General features: G+C 39.7%; 2 pseudogenes; both read left to right on the top strand.

Annotated features, from left to right (window-relative positions):
• The first annotated feature begins 2,550 nt into the window (after positions 1-2,550).
• On the top strand, positions 2,551-11,606 carry Gm29889 (annotated as a pseudogene).
• On the top strand, positions 12,493-13,878 carry Gm18108 (predicted gene, 18108; annotated as a pseudogene).

Below are 15,452 nucleotides of genomic sequence, written 5' to 3'. Positions count from 1 at the left end.
GCTATCTTGCCAAAAGCAATCTACAGATTCAATGCAATCCCCATTAAAATTCCAACTCAATTCTTCAACGAATTAGAAGGAGCAATTTGCAAATTCATCTGGAATAACAAAAAACCGAGGATAGCAAAAACTCTTCTCAAGGATAAAAGAACCTCTGGTGGAATCACCATGCCTGACCTAAAGCTTTACTACAGAGCAATTGTGATAAAAACTGCATGGTACTGGTATAGAGACAGACAAGTGGACCAATGGAATAGAATTGAAGACCCAGAAATGAACCCACACACCTATGGTCACTTGATCTTCGACAAGGGAGCCAAAACCATCCAGTGGAAGAAAGACAGCATTTTCAACAATTGGTGCTGGCACAACTGGTTGTTATCATGTAGAAGAATGCGAATCGATCCATACTTATCTCCTTGTACTAAGGTCAAATCTAAGTGGATCAAGGAACTTCACATAAAACCAGAGACACTGAAACTTATAGAGGAGAAAGTGGGGAAAAGCCTTGAAGATATGGGCACAGGGGAAAAATTCCTGAACAGAACAGCAATGGCTTGTGCTGTAAGATCGAGAATTGACAAATGGGACCTAATGAAACTCCAAAGTTTCTGCAAGGCAAAAGACACTGTCTATAAGACAAAAAGACCACCAACAGACTGGGAAAGGATCTTTACCTATCCTAAATCAGATAGGGGACTAATATCCAACATATATAAAGAACTCAAGAAGGTGGACCTCAGAAAATCAAATAACCCCCTTAAAAAATGGGGCTCAGAACTGAACAAAGAATTCTCACCTGAGGAATACCGAATGGCAGAGAAGCACCTGAAAAAATGTTCAACATCCTTAATCATCAGGGAAATGCAAATCAAAACAACCCTGAGATTCCACCTCACACCAGTCAGAATGGCTAAGATCAAAAATTCAGGTGACAGCAGATGCTGGCGAGGATGTGGAGAAAGAGGAACACTCCTCCATTGTTGGTGGGATTGCAGGCTTGTACAACCACTCTGGAAATCAGTCTGGCGGTTCCTCAGAAAATTGGACATAGTACTACCGGAGGATCCAGCAATACCTCTCCTGGGCGTATATCCAGAAGAAGCCCCAACTGGTAAGAAGGACACATGCTCCACTATGTTCATAGCAGCCTTATTTATAATGGCCAGAAACTGGAAAGAACCCAGATGCCCCTCAACAGAGGAATGGATACAGAAAATGTGGTACATCTACACAATGGAGTACTACTCAGCTATTAAAAAGAATGAATTTATGAAATTCCTAGCCAAATGGATGGACCTGGAGAGCATCATCCTGAGTGAGGTAACACAATCACAAAGGAACTCACACAATATGTACTCACTGATAAGTGGATACTAGCCCAAAACCTAGGATACCCACGATATAAGATACAATTTCCTAGACACATGAAACTCAAGAAAAATGAAGACTGAAGTGTGGACACTATGCCCCTCCTTAGAAGTGGGAACAAAACACCCATGGAAGGAGTTACAGAAACAAAGTATGGAGCTGAGATGAAAGGATGGACCATGTAGAGACTGCCATATCCAGGGATCCACCCCATAATCAGCTTCCAAATGCTGACACCATTGCATACACTAGCAAGATTTTACTGAAAGGACCCAGATGTAGCTGTCTCTTGTGAGACTATGCCGGGGCCTAGCAAACACAGAAGTGGATGCTCACAGTCAGCTAATGGATGGATCACAGGGCTCCCAATGGAGGAGCTAGAGAAAGTACCCAAGGAGCTAAAGGGATCTTCAACCCTATAGGTGGAACAACATTATGAACTAACCAGTACCCCTGAGCTCTTGACTCTAGCTGCATATGTATCAAAAGATGGCCTAGTCGGCCATCACTGGAAAGAGAGGCCCATTGGACACGCAGACTTTGTGTGCCCCGGTACAGGGGAACGCCAGGGCCAAAGGGGGGGAGTGGGTGGGTAGGGGAGTGGGGGTGGGTGGGTAAGGGGGACTTTTGGTATAGCATTGGAAATGTAAATGAGCTAAATACCTAATAAAAAATGGAAAAAAAAAATTCACCTCCTCAATTTTTGTGTTGATATTCTCCTTAAATGCTGGTGCATAGTTTGTCCTTTTTATTTTTATGTTTTTGGTATGGCATTTTTTTGTTTGTTTTTGTTTTTGTTTTTTAACTTTTCCCTCTCTAGTGATGATAAAACTGAAAATGGCAACTAACCTGGACCCTTGGAAGCTCTCAGAGACTTAGCCCATGTATTCTCTTTGGTTGGTGGCTCAGTCTCTGAGAGCTTCCAAGGGTCCAGATTAGTTGACACTGTTGGTCATCCTGTAGAGTTCTTATCCCCTTTAGGGTCCAAAATCCTCCCTCCATCTCTTCCATAGGAGACTCCAAGCTCTGTTCAATGTTTGGCTAGCATGTTCTGCATCTGTTTCAGAAAACAAATTAGGAAGTCAAAGAATGTTCTAGTAGCTTGAGGTATGGGTAGGAGAAGCCAAGTAGCTCTGGGAGTACAACCAGAGCCACAACTGCTGGTTAAGCCTTATCAAGATGACAACCTCCCCAAAACACTAAGACTTCAAGAGAGAGCTGATGGGAAAAAAGTCAGTGGGGAGCCTAGCTAGGATTGCTGGATGAAAGAACTTCAACAACCCTTATGTGGTCCTTGGTCAGTTTCTGGTGTTAAAGAAAGATGAAAGACCTCAACTGAGACTGGCTAAAAGACCCATGTGGTGCCAGTACCAAGCAGTCCCTGAACTGCTTTAGATGCCTTTAAGAATGGTGTGATGCCAAACAGGACCCAACATTCTGCTACTTACAGGAAACCCATTTCAGGGAAAAAGACAGACACTACCTCAGAGTGAAAGGCTGGAAAACAATTTTCCAAGCAAATGGTATGAAGAAACAAGCTGGAGTAGCCATTCTGATATCGAATAAAATCGACTTCCAACCCAAAGTTATCAAAAAAGACAAAGAGGGACACTTCATACTCATCAAAGGTAAAATCCTCCAAGAGGAACTCTCAATTCTGAATATCTATGCCCCAAATGCAAGGGCAGCCACATTGATTAAAGAAACTTTAGTGAAATGTCTCAAAGCATACATTGCACCTCACACAATAATAGTGGGAAACTTCAACACACCACTTTCATCAATAGACAGATCGTGGAAACAGAAACTAAACAGGGACACACTGAAACTAACAGAAGTTATGAAACAAATGGACTTAACAGGTATCTACAGAACATTTTATCCTAAAACAAAAGGATATACCTTCTTCTCAGCACCTCACGGGACCTTCTCCAAAATTGACCATATAATTGCTCACAAAACAGGCCTTAACAGATACAAAAATATTGAAATTGTCCCATGCATCCTATCAGACCATCATGGACTAAGGCTGATCTTCAATAACAACATAAATAATGGAAAGCCAATATTCACGTGGAAACTGAATAACACTCTTCCCAATGATACCTTGGTCAAGGATGGAATAAAGAAAGAAATTAAAGACTTTTTAGAGTTTAATGAAAATGAAGCCACAACATACCCAAACCTATTGGATACAATGAAAGCATTTCTAAGAGGGAAACTCATAGCTCTGAGTGCCTCCAAGAAGAAACGGGAGAGAGCACATTCTAGCAGCTTGACAACACATCTAAAAGCTCTAGAAAAAAAGGAAGTAAATTCACCCAAGAGGAGTAGACTGCAGGAAATAATCAAAATCAGGGGCGAAATCAACCAAGGGGAAACAAGAAGAACTATTCAAAGAATCAACCAAATGAGGAGCTGGTTCTTTGAGAAAATCAACAAGATAGATAAACCCTTAGCCAGACTCACTAGAGGGCACAGGGAAAGCATCCTAATTAACAAAATCAGAACTGAAAAGGGAGACATAACAACAGATCCTGAAGAAATCCAAAACACCATCAGATCCTTCTACAAAAGGTTATACTCAACAAAACTGGAAAACCTGGACGAAATGGACAAATTTCTAGACAGATACCAGATACCAAAGTTAAATCAGGATCAAGTTAACGATCTAAACAGTCCCAAATCCCCTAAAGAAATAGAAGCAGTCATTAATAGTCTCCCAGCCAAAGAAAAAGCCCAGGACCAGATGGGTTTAGTGCAGAGTTCTACCAGACCTTCAAAGAAGATCTAATTCCAGTTCTGCACAAACTATTCCACAAAATAGAAGTAGAAGGAACTCTACCCAACTCATTCTATGAAGCCACAATTACTCTGATACCTAAACCACAGAAAGATCCAACAAAGATAGAGAACTTCAGAACAATTTCCTTTATGAATATTGATGCAAAAATACTCAATAAAATTCTCACTAACCAAATCCAAGAACACATTAAAGCAATCATCCATCCTGACCAAGTAGGTTTCATTCCAGGGATGCAGGGATGGTTTAATATACAGAAATCCGTCAACGTAATCCATTATATAAACAAACTCAAAGACAAAAACCACATGATCATCTCGTTAGATGCAGAGAAAGCATTCGACAAAATCCAACACCCATTCATGATAAAAGCCTTGGAAAGATCAGGAATTAAAGGTCCATACCTAACCATGACAAAAGCAATCTACAGCAAACCAGTAGCCAACATCAAAGTAAATGGAGAGAAGCTGGACGCAATCCCACTAAAATCAGGGACTAGACAAGGCTGTCCACTCTCTCCATACCTATTCAACATTGTACTTGAAGTCCTAGCCAGAGCAATTCGACAACAAAAGGAGATTAAGGGGATACAAATTGGAAAAGATGAAGTCAAAATATCACTTTTTGCAGATGATATGATAGTATATATAAGTGACCCTAAAAATTCCACCAGAGAACTCCTAAACCTGATAAACAGCTTTGGTGAAATAGCTGGATATAAAATTAACTCAAACAAGTCAATGACCTTTCTCTACACAAAGAATAAACAGGCTGAGAAAGAAATTAGGGAAACAACACCCTTCTCAATAGTCACAAATAATATAAAATACCTTGGCGTGACTCTAACTAAGGAAGTGAAAGATCTGTATAATAAAAACTTCAAGTCTCTGAAGAAAGAAATTAAAGAAGATCTCAGAAGATGGAAAGATCTCCCATACTCATGGATTGGCAGGATCAACATTGTAAAAATGGCTATCTTGCCAAAAGCAATCTACAGATTCAATGCAATCCCCATCAAAATTCCAACTCAATTCTTCAACGAATTAGAAAGAGCAATTTGCACATTCATCTAGAATAACAAAAAACCTAGGATAGCAAAAACTCTTCTCAAGGATAAAAGAACCTCTGGTGGAATCACCATGCCTAACCTAAAGCTTTACTACAGAGCAATTGTGATAAAAACTGCATGGTACTGGTATACTGACAGACAAGTAGAACAATGGAATAGAATTGAAGACCCAGAAATGAACCCATACACCTATGGTCACTTGATCTTCGACAAGGGAGCTAAAACCATCCAGTGGAAGAAAGACCGCATTTTCAACAAATGGTGCTGGCACAACTGGTTGTTATCATGTAGAAGAATGCGAATTGATTCATTCCTATCTCCTTGTACTAAGGTCAAATCTAAGTGGATCAAGGAACTTCACATAAAACCAGAGACACTGAAACTTATAGAGGAGAAAGTGGGGAAAAGCCTTGAAGTTATGGGCACAGGGGAAAAATTCCTGAATAGAACAGCAATGACTTGTGCTGTAAGATCGAGGATTGACAAATGGGACCTCATGAAACTCCAAAGCTTCTGCAAGGCAAAAGATACTGTCAATAAGACAAAAAGACCACCAACAGATTGGGAAAGGATCTTTACCTATCCTAAATCAGATAGGGGACTAATATTCATCATATATAAAGAACTCAAGAAGGTGGACTTCAGAAAATCAAATAACCCCATTAAAAAATGGGGCTCAGAACTGAACAAAGAATTCTCACCTGAGGAATACCGAATGGCAGAGAAGCACCTGAAAAAATGTTCAACATCCTTAATCATCAGGGAAATGCAAATCAAAACAACCCTGAGATTCCACCTCACACCAGTCAGAATGGCTAAGATCAAAAATTCAGGTGACAGCAGATGCTGGCGTGGATGTGGAGAAAGAGGAACACTCCTCCATTGTTGGTGGGATTGCAGGTTTGTACAACCACTCTGGAAATCATTCTGGCGGTTCCTCAGAAAAATTGGACATAGTACTACCGGAGGATCCAGCAATACCTCTCCTGGGCATATATCCAGAAGATGCCCCAACTGGTCAGAAGGACACATGCTCCACTATGTTCATAGCAGCCTTATTTATAATAGCCAGAAGCTGGAAAGAACCCAGATGCCCCTCAACAGAGGAATGGATACAGAAAATGTGGTACATTTACACAATGGAGTACTACTCAGCTATTAAAAAGAATGAATTTATGAAATTCCTAGCCAAATGGATGGACCTGGAGGGCATCATCCTGAGTGAGGTAACACATTTACAAAGGAACTCACACAATATGTACTCACTGATAAGTGGATATTAGCCCAAAACTTAGGATACCCAAGATATATGATACAATTTGCTAAACACATGAAACTCAAGAAGAATGAAGACTGAAGTGTGAACACTATGCCCCTCCTTAGAATTGGGAACAAAACACCCATGGAAGGAGTTACAGAGAGAAAGTTTGGAGCTGTGACGAAAGTATGGACCATGTAGAGACTGCCATATCCAAGGATCCACCCCATAATCAGCTTCCAAACGCTGACACCATTGCATACACTAGCAAGATTTTGCTGAAAGGACCCAGATGTAGCTGTCTCTTGTGAGACTATGCAGGGGCCTAGCAAACACAGAAGTGGATGCTCACAGTCAGCTAGTGGATGGATCATAGGGCTCCCAATGGAGGAGCTAGAGAAAGTTCCCAAGGAGCTAAAGGGATCTGCAACCCTATAGGTGGAACAACATTATGAACTAACCAGTACCCCGGAGCTCTTGACTCTAGCTGCATATGTATCAAAAGATGGCCTAATAGGCCATCACTGGAAAGAGAGGCCCATTGGACATGCAAACTTTATATGCCCCAGTACAGGGGAACGCCAGGGCCAAAACAAAAAAAAAAAAAAAAGGGAATGGATGGATAGGGAAGTGGGGGGGGGAGGGTATGGGGGACTTTTGGGATAGCATTGGAAATGTAATTCAGGAAAATATGTAATAAAAAAATTATATTACAAAAAAAAGAATGGTGTCATGCCTTCTTGTAGTGTTCTCCGAGGAGCCCTTTTCAGCCCATCAGACACAGCATGGAGTCTCCAGAGTCCACAGCTGATGGGGCTCCTGCCTGTACTCCATGAAACAAACAGTTCACACTCACAACCCATGTATTCCCGGGCATTTCGCGAGTTTTCTCCCCTCAGCATTTCAACTTTTTTTTTGAATCTTTGTCCTTGCCTGCCCTGACCTTCCGTAGCCCCCAGCAGCTCCATGGCAATAGTCATCAGCTTTCATGAATGGATTCTTGGCCCCTTTCTGCCTCATTTCAAGATCTGTTGGATGCCTTTTGGCTCCATTTTGGGGGTGGGGCAATCGTTGTTCTTATAAAGACTTTTAGATTATTAAAGTCAGTGACTGTCAAAAGAGAAAAAGAATACAATGAAATAAAAATCATGCTAAACATGTAAAGGAGTGAGGAATTACAAGAACTTTAAACAGATAATGTATTGGAACAGTTTCTTCAGAATTGAAGATGGGGCCTGGAGAGATGATCTGAGAGTTAAGAGCACATGCCGTGCTTCCCAAAGGACTCAGGTTCAATTCCCAGACCCCATATGCATCTTACAGCCATTGTTACTCTAGTATCCCATGGTGAACAAACATGCATGCAGGCAAAACACTCATACACTTAAAAATTATAAAAATAATGAAGATGGCCCATTGTGTTTGTGAGGGTGGGATCAACTGAATTTATGGACTCTTGCATTGCAGTCTACTTTAGACAAGTATCTCCTATCTGTCAATTGTTTTCACTGTAGTTGTTTTTCGTTGTGTACCAGGGGCCTCTACTGGCCACAGTTTATATTTGCAATGTGTATAGTAGACAGGTTCTTCCTCCAGCTTCCATGACCACAGATGGTACTTCTGTTTTAGATGTCTCTAGTTCTGCAAATGCCTTTATTTTGGTGTGCTCATTCTTACCAAGTGAAAACAAACTGTATATTAAACCACCACTTTATTAATTATTGCATTCCAACATTTCCAAATGTCTTGAATTTAGTATATAGTATATAGAACTTGTTAAAATGAGTCAAACTGACCTGACCTGTTTTGTAATCTTCAGTATACATATATTAAATCCCACTGTAAATCGTGCTTCTTTGTAATGGTGCATATAATTCACCTTTTTCTTAAATGCCTTTAAACACAGGTTCATTTTTCTAAGCCCTGTCTTAATGAAAAGGGATAAATGTCCTGACCAGCAGGACCCAGTTGTTCGTGGGTATGAGGGGAACTGCAAACCTGCAAGAGAAACAGGTGGGAAAAAAAGAGAGACCAAGGAGGATTCCTGTCAAGGTCTGAGTTTATTAGGCTGAAAAGCCAGGTTATAAGCACACAGTGAGGGGAAATAGGGAGGGGCTGAGGGAGAATTAACAAAGAACAAAGTAGTAGACATCTGGGGACCTGAAGGCTGAATTCTAACTGCAGGGGAGAGGCACCCTGAGTCTTATCTCAGGAATGTAGATTCCTCCTTAACAGCCCAGGGTATCAAGCTGGGCTCAGCACATAACTCAGGTCCTTGGAAGTCTTGGGAGTCAGGAAGAGATAAGGAAGAGGGGACTATAATTCAAATTTGTAGGGTCTTAGGTGCCAGGAAGGGATAGGGAGGAGGAGGGGACCAGCTCCTAACACAAGGCCATTTGGCTTATTAGGGTGGGAAACTGTGAAATCTTACTTTCTCACGGTATGGTCTCCAACAGATAAACCTCTAGATTATCTGAGTCTTATTTCTTGTGTTTTCTAGAATGTATGGATTCTTGGCATTTTTTCTTTTTGGACAATATGAAAATGAAGTTTCATTCCCACTAAAGTATTAATTGATAGCAGGGGAGGCAGAACAGACACACGTTACAGAGAGAAACTATATGGAGGATTTAATTTTCTGACAATTATCCACAAAGTAGATATCCAAGCACATAATCACGAGTTGGCAATATACAACCATTATTCACAATTAGAAGCTGTTTAAGTCATCATTTATTTATTATTTTATCAAGTATAAAAACAGACTAAGATCATAAACAGTTTACATTGAGAATCTTTATGAAGTTATAGTATTTACTCTATAATTTTATCCAACTTGAAAGCTGTGATTTCTTTATTATAAGTTCAGTTCACTTTTATTGATAATAGAAATGACAGTAATTGATTGCCTACTATGTGTTATATACCACAAAGACTGTCAATATCTCATTACACCCTGGAGTGCTGTTATGTCCTATCTGCTCTCGACTAGCAAGAATAACACGACCACCAGTTCTTCTAACAGCAGTTTATTCAGCAAGCTTCAGTCTTCATCTCTCTCACTTCATCTTTCCTCCCTTGAACCCCGGGCCTCTCACTCTTATATACTCTCAGCCCCCATCCACTCACGGCAGGCCACGTCACCTCACCAGGCACACAGCTTCAGCCAATTAGGGCGGCAGGGGCATGTCTCCAAATATGGACTTGTTTAAACCGCCAGCATCATGGTGCACCTGCGCAGCTCTCAGGATGGACATGGCTTATTTTCAGGTGTATGAGGAAGTCAGGTGCAAGTCATAAGACTTAGTTGCAGTCCCGGGCGCCATCTTGGGACTGCTGCCACACCCGCTCCTCACACTGTTAGCAGTTACTTTTATAGATTATGGAGCCAAACTATAGAGAGACAGAATTATTTTCCCTACATTCTAACCATAAAATACAAATGTGAATGTTTAGGCTCAATTTTATTTGGTGGGACAAAGATTTCCACATTCTTTCAGAGTTTCTAATGCAATATGTATAGAATTGAGTTGAGTGTTCGTATTTTACCAATCTTAGATTATGCTGACATTTCTGCTCTGTCAAGAATATTGCCAAAACCATTGCTTTCTGAAACCTAAGTATGAAAAATATCTTAAGCCACTTCATGTTGTGCATTCTAAATAGGAGAACAAGGCTCACTGTTGTGCCAAAGATGAATTATACTCAGTGACCTAAGCGTGGTTGGGTAGAACCATAAAAACTGGCCATTTTGCTGTGTAATAACATTGTTATTTACTTCCATTCTATTATACAAATATTATTTCATATGAGTGAAGAGCACTGATCTAGTTAATCTGGTCATTTGATGTCTGAAGCTTTACCACAAAAACTAACAGATGTTTACATTGTTTCTGCTTTAATGACTCCAGAGATGGGGAGCTCATTTACCTGGGAGGGATTGAGTTTTATTTTTAGACTGCTTTAACCTGAATACTAGAAAACTCTTTCTCTAGAGTTGGAGGAACGGCGCATAGATGCAAAAATACCTAAATTACTGCCTGTCAGTTCAAATTGCAGAAAGTTTACATGATTTTTTTGAGCATGTCCATCATTTACTTCAGGAATGTTATTTCTAGTGTGCAACAAATTATCCTTGAAGTCTAACAACTGCAAACAGCTCACATTTGTTATCTCACAATTTATCTAGGTCGGAAATACAGCTTAGGTCCTCTGTTACTGTAACTCTCTCAAGCAGAGGCACTTGCTTGTCTTTTTGTATTGGTTGGGCTATAAACATTTCGAGGCTCAATTTTTGCAAAAATTCTGCTTCCAAGTCCATATTGTTGTTAGCATGATTTGAGCACTCACAGACTGTTTGGCTAGGCTGCCTTAGATTTCTGCATGTTGTTCAGCAAAGGATGTCCTCTGTTCTCTGTCCTTTGCCAAACAAACCCAAATTGAAATAAATTTCATCTAAGCCTGAGAACTAGAAAGTGATCAGAGAGAGTCTAGTTGCAAAAGAAAGTTGTGATCTTTGGTAACATAATCTTGGTTATGATTTCCTATTACTTTCACCACACTTATAGAAGCAAGTCATTAAGTTTAATCCAGATTCAACTGGATGTGATTACACAAAGAAGTGAATACTAGCAAGCAGGTTAGTCTACCTAGTAACCTAGATCCTTTAATACTTCTTGAAGCTATACCTGGCACATCCTCAAAGAGATAGGCTTTCAATGCCTTGTACAAATACTAAGTTACATGTGGTAGCCTGAGATGACACATTGAAGACACTTTTAGCTTCTAACATGGACTCTGTCTTATTTTTCCTTACTAGCAGGTATTTGATTTTATTTAAAGCAGCGATACATCTAGCTGAGTGTCTTTGCTCCCTTTGAAGCTCAGGATGGTCATATGACCAGTTCTTGTCATTAAATGTAAAAAAAAAATGATAGACATTTCTGAGAATGCTTTAGTTTTCTGCCATAACTGTGGCTTTTATATTTAGAGATGAAACAACCATACTGTAAACATGCGAGTAATGCCACTACATCTGACCTTGCTATGACTTATTCTATGTCTTATTTTAGCAACAGAACAATGAGAAGACTCCATATAGTTAGATTTCTTGTTTGTTGCTACTGAAAATATGGCTGCTAAGTAGTCTTTGACACAAGCAGATAGGTCTTCTATTTTATTTTATTTTTTATTAATATCTTTATGTGGTATATAAAATAATGGGTTTCATTATGACCTTTCTATCCCCTAAATAGTCCTCTTTCTACTTTCATGTCATATATAAATATACATACATTCATATATAGATTCATATGTGAGAGAAAACCTGCAATTAGTTTGTCTTTATTGTTCATGGTCATTATTTCTCTTGTTTCTTTCCTCTTTAACCTTCTTTATACTCCCACATAGTTTTCCTTCGCTTTAATATTACACACACACACACACACACACACACACACACACACACGATATTATCTTCCTGATTCTGGCCCATTTCACTTAACATGATGATCAATTTTCTGTCAGATGACATAATCTCATTCTTATTTATGGCTGAATAAAACTCCAATGACTCTATATACCAAATTTTTCAATCTACTGGATTGATGTACATATATAGACTGATTTCATATACATGTATAAACAATCACCTCAGTGGTGTCCTGACTTAGATTCCTTCAATCATATACCCAGGAGTATTATGGTTGGACTATAATGTATTTCTATTTCTAGTTTTCCTGATGAATCCATATAGTGATTTCCACTGTGACTGTATCATATAGAATCTATTCTGGAATAGCCATGACTATCTATTCACGCTCAGATAAATAAGCAAAGGAGTACTAAGAAGTCATGTTATGTCCTGTAATCCAAGATTTGGGGCTAGGGACTGAAGAATGAGGATTGTGGTTTTTGAGGAGGCCAGCTTGTCTTAACAAAAAGAGCAACAGAATCCAGAATCATAGGCTGTGACTGGGTCACATGTTCAAAATGGCTGCAGCCAGCAATCCTGGCAGTCCTGAAAGCTACCATTTTCCAACTGGCTCTGCTACACTCGCCTCAAGATGTGCTTCTTGTTCAGTGACAGGTACAAGTTCCAGACACATGGTGGCAGCTGTAGCTGTGGCTGGTGGAGGCATAGCAGACACTGGTTTGCCTATCAAAGATAAATAAATCCAGGAGATGACATCAAACCCAAACAATATTGACTTGTAGATGGCAGCTGAAGAACAGACGCTTCTATTACACTATGTGATGGCTCATATGCACTTCAGCCACTGCTGTCTGAAATCTGTGGGTATTATTCAGCTTGGTGCCACCTCCTGTTATTTTGGAGATAATACAACTTGATTAATCTGAGAAATGAATTTGACCAGCTTTTGCCAAAGCTTGCAAGAGTGATCTTGAGGCTTGCATACTTTGCTAAGGAATGCACTGATCTGCCCACTGTAGGTTTCACATATTTCTCAGCCTGCTCATTTGACCACCATTAGGAAACAGTGCTGCCTTTGGATTCAAGATCTCTGTGTGGATCGCCACAACTTGAAGTGTATCTGTGATGAGCTGCACCACTGGCACTCAGACCCACTTCTAGTAGTTATCTGAGGGAGATTACCAGAAGGTGGAGCAGCTGGACAAGTTGCTGACAGAAAAGTCAAGATTTAAGAGGACAGACCTATACATGAAAGTGAACATTGAAGTGCTATCTGTGCTGGTTATCTTAGCAGCATCAGTACACAAAATTTACATTGACATGAGCCTCCTGGTGAACCTGAAGGAGATGGAGAAGCCGTTTTGAGTGCAATGTCATACAAGCAGAACCCCATGTACTCTGAACTTTTCTGCACCTTGATCACTCACCTGATGGCCCCTATCTTGGATGCACTACAGACAGCTTGTGTGTGATGGTTTGAACACACACTGGGTAATAGCACAACCCACAAATCTGTTTGGCGGAAACACTTCTCACAGAAGATGCTATACTAAATATAATACAGAATATTTTTGAAGGATTAATAATATACCTCAAAGTAAGTAAGTGAAAGGTGCATTCAGCAAGAGCTGCCTTTCTTGCACACAAAGAACAACATCACGGCTATGGTCAAAGCTGGGGGCAACTGACAGGACTGTCATAAGAAAAGAAGAGTGCTTTCCCAGCAGAGAGCCACCATGGTTAAGCAGGAGGGAGCCTCACAGAGCACATTTAGAGAGATGCCTTCTTCAACCCCATTCACTCAGTCAGAAAATTTCTTGGACCCCTCTTCTTTCACTTGTGGAGCACCACCACATCAGATTCCTGGAAGGGAAGGTGCATCTCCTGCTAAAACTCTATGAAAATGTAATGGAGCTGAAAGTGTCAAAGCACAGCTATGTCTGTAGAGCAGAATAGAATTAAGGAAAAAAATCATTGAGAGTTTGCTAATTATATTGTTGAGAAATGAGAGAGAGACAGAGACAGAGACAGAGAGACAGAGAGAGAATAGAGAAGGAACAAATATTTCAAGAGAAGATAACATATCATGTAATGTAAGAAAGAGTGAGTTAAAAAATCAAATGGTTTACAGTCAGATAACATAAGTTCTAAATATTGGCAAACATGGGACTATCATTAGAATCTCTCCCCTTTTGTTTGCATCAGTAGTTTTCTTTTTTAAATAATGTAATATTTTATTAATTCTTTGAGAACATGATGTTTCTTGATCATATTCACCCTTATTGCTTCCCACAGCTTCTTTCTATATCCACTCTTCCCCAGTTCCCCTCTTTCCACTTTGTACTCCACCCCTTTTGTTATTTCAGAAGATGCTATCTTATAGCTGATGTCCTCCTCCTCTGATCCTTACAATCTTTCACCTCCATCTTCTCTAATATTCCCTGGGCCTTATGTTTAGAGGTTCTGTTGTTGATGTATCCATTGGGACCAAAGATTACAGTCAATTGTTTTCTGCATTTGACCAATTGTGGAGCTCTGTGATAAGTCCAATCTACTGCACAAAAGAAGTTTCTTTGATAATATGAGAGTGCTACTTATCCATGGATATAAAGACAAGAATTTAGAAAATGTTCAAGAACTATGCTCCTTTAGGGAAGAGGCAGTAGTAGGTTCTATAGGTTCCATGGGGCCTATCAACTACAAATATACAGTGAATACAAGTATACAATGCCAGGCATGCATTCCCTACTATTTAGCAGGTCTTAAGTTCAATTAGGTAGCTGTAAGGTAAAGTGCTACACTACTGTACCATTCAGAATCTCTTAGCATGATGGTTCTTGTTGTGGTTCAAAAGCTTACAGCTGGCTTGGACTATTTACTGCTTTTCTCCCTTTGTAGCTTGGATGGCTCTTTTAGATGCTGTGAGAGCTAGTCCTTTCAGACCCAAACCAGATCAAGTTCTCGAAGTCCTGTATCTGAATTGTATGCCGTCCATATCTGAAGTATGAGGTGTCCCCTGAGGACTATTAGCTTTCCTACTGTAGGAAGAAACTACACAAGCTTTCAAGAAAGAAAAAACAGCAATGCCTGAGGAATTCAGTTACTCTGTATCCTTATGCAAATTTGTCTCAAAATGGACATTGGACCTAAGTAAAAAATTCTAGAACTTTTATGTTAAAGAAGAAAATATATAGGCTATAAAGCTAACCAAACAACTTTCAATTTGATTACCAAAGCATAAACAAGAAAAGGAAACATTGATAAAATGAACCTTACTGAAATTGATTTTGTTGATTTTGTGAGAGTTGAAACGATAACCTGTACAATAGAAGAAAACATTTGAAAATCATATATTCAACAAGATTAAAATCTAGAATGCACAAATAACCCTTGAACTTCATGTGTAAAAAAAAACTTCAAGTAAAAAAATGGAAAAATAACATGAAAAGACATTTCACTGGTGGGGATACATAGATAATAGCTAAGCACTATAGAAAACCAAGCCAGTAAGCAGCAT

Source organism: Mus musculus, chromosome X (assembly GCF_000001635.26).
Source record: "Mus musculus strain C57BL/6J chromosome X, GRCm38.p6 C57BL/6J".
NCBI classification, from domain to species: domain Eukaryota; kingdom Metazoa; phylum Chordata; class Mammalia; order Rodentia; family Muridae; genus Mus; species Mus musculus.
Note: the sequence above shows the minus strand (reverse complement) of the source record. Positions and strands in the feature narration are given on the sequence as shown.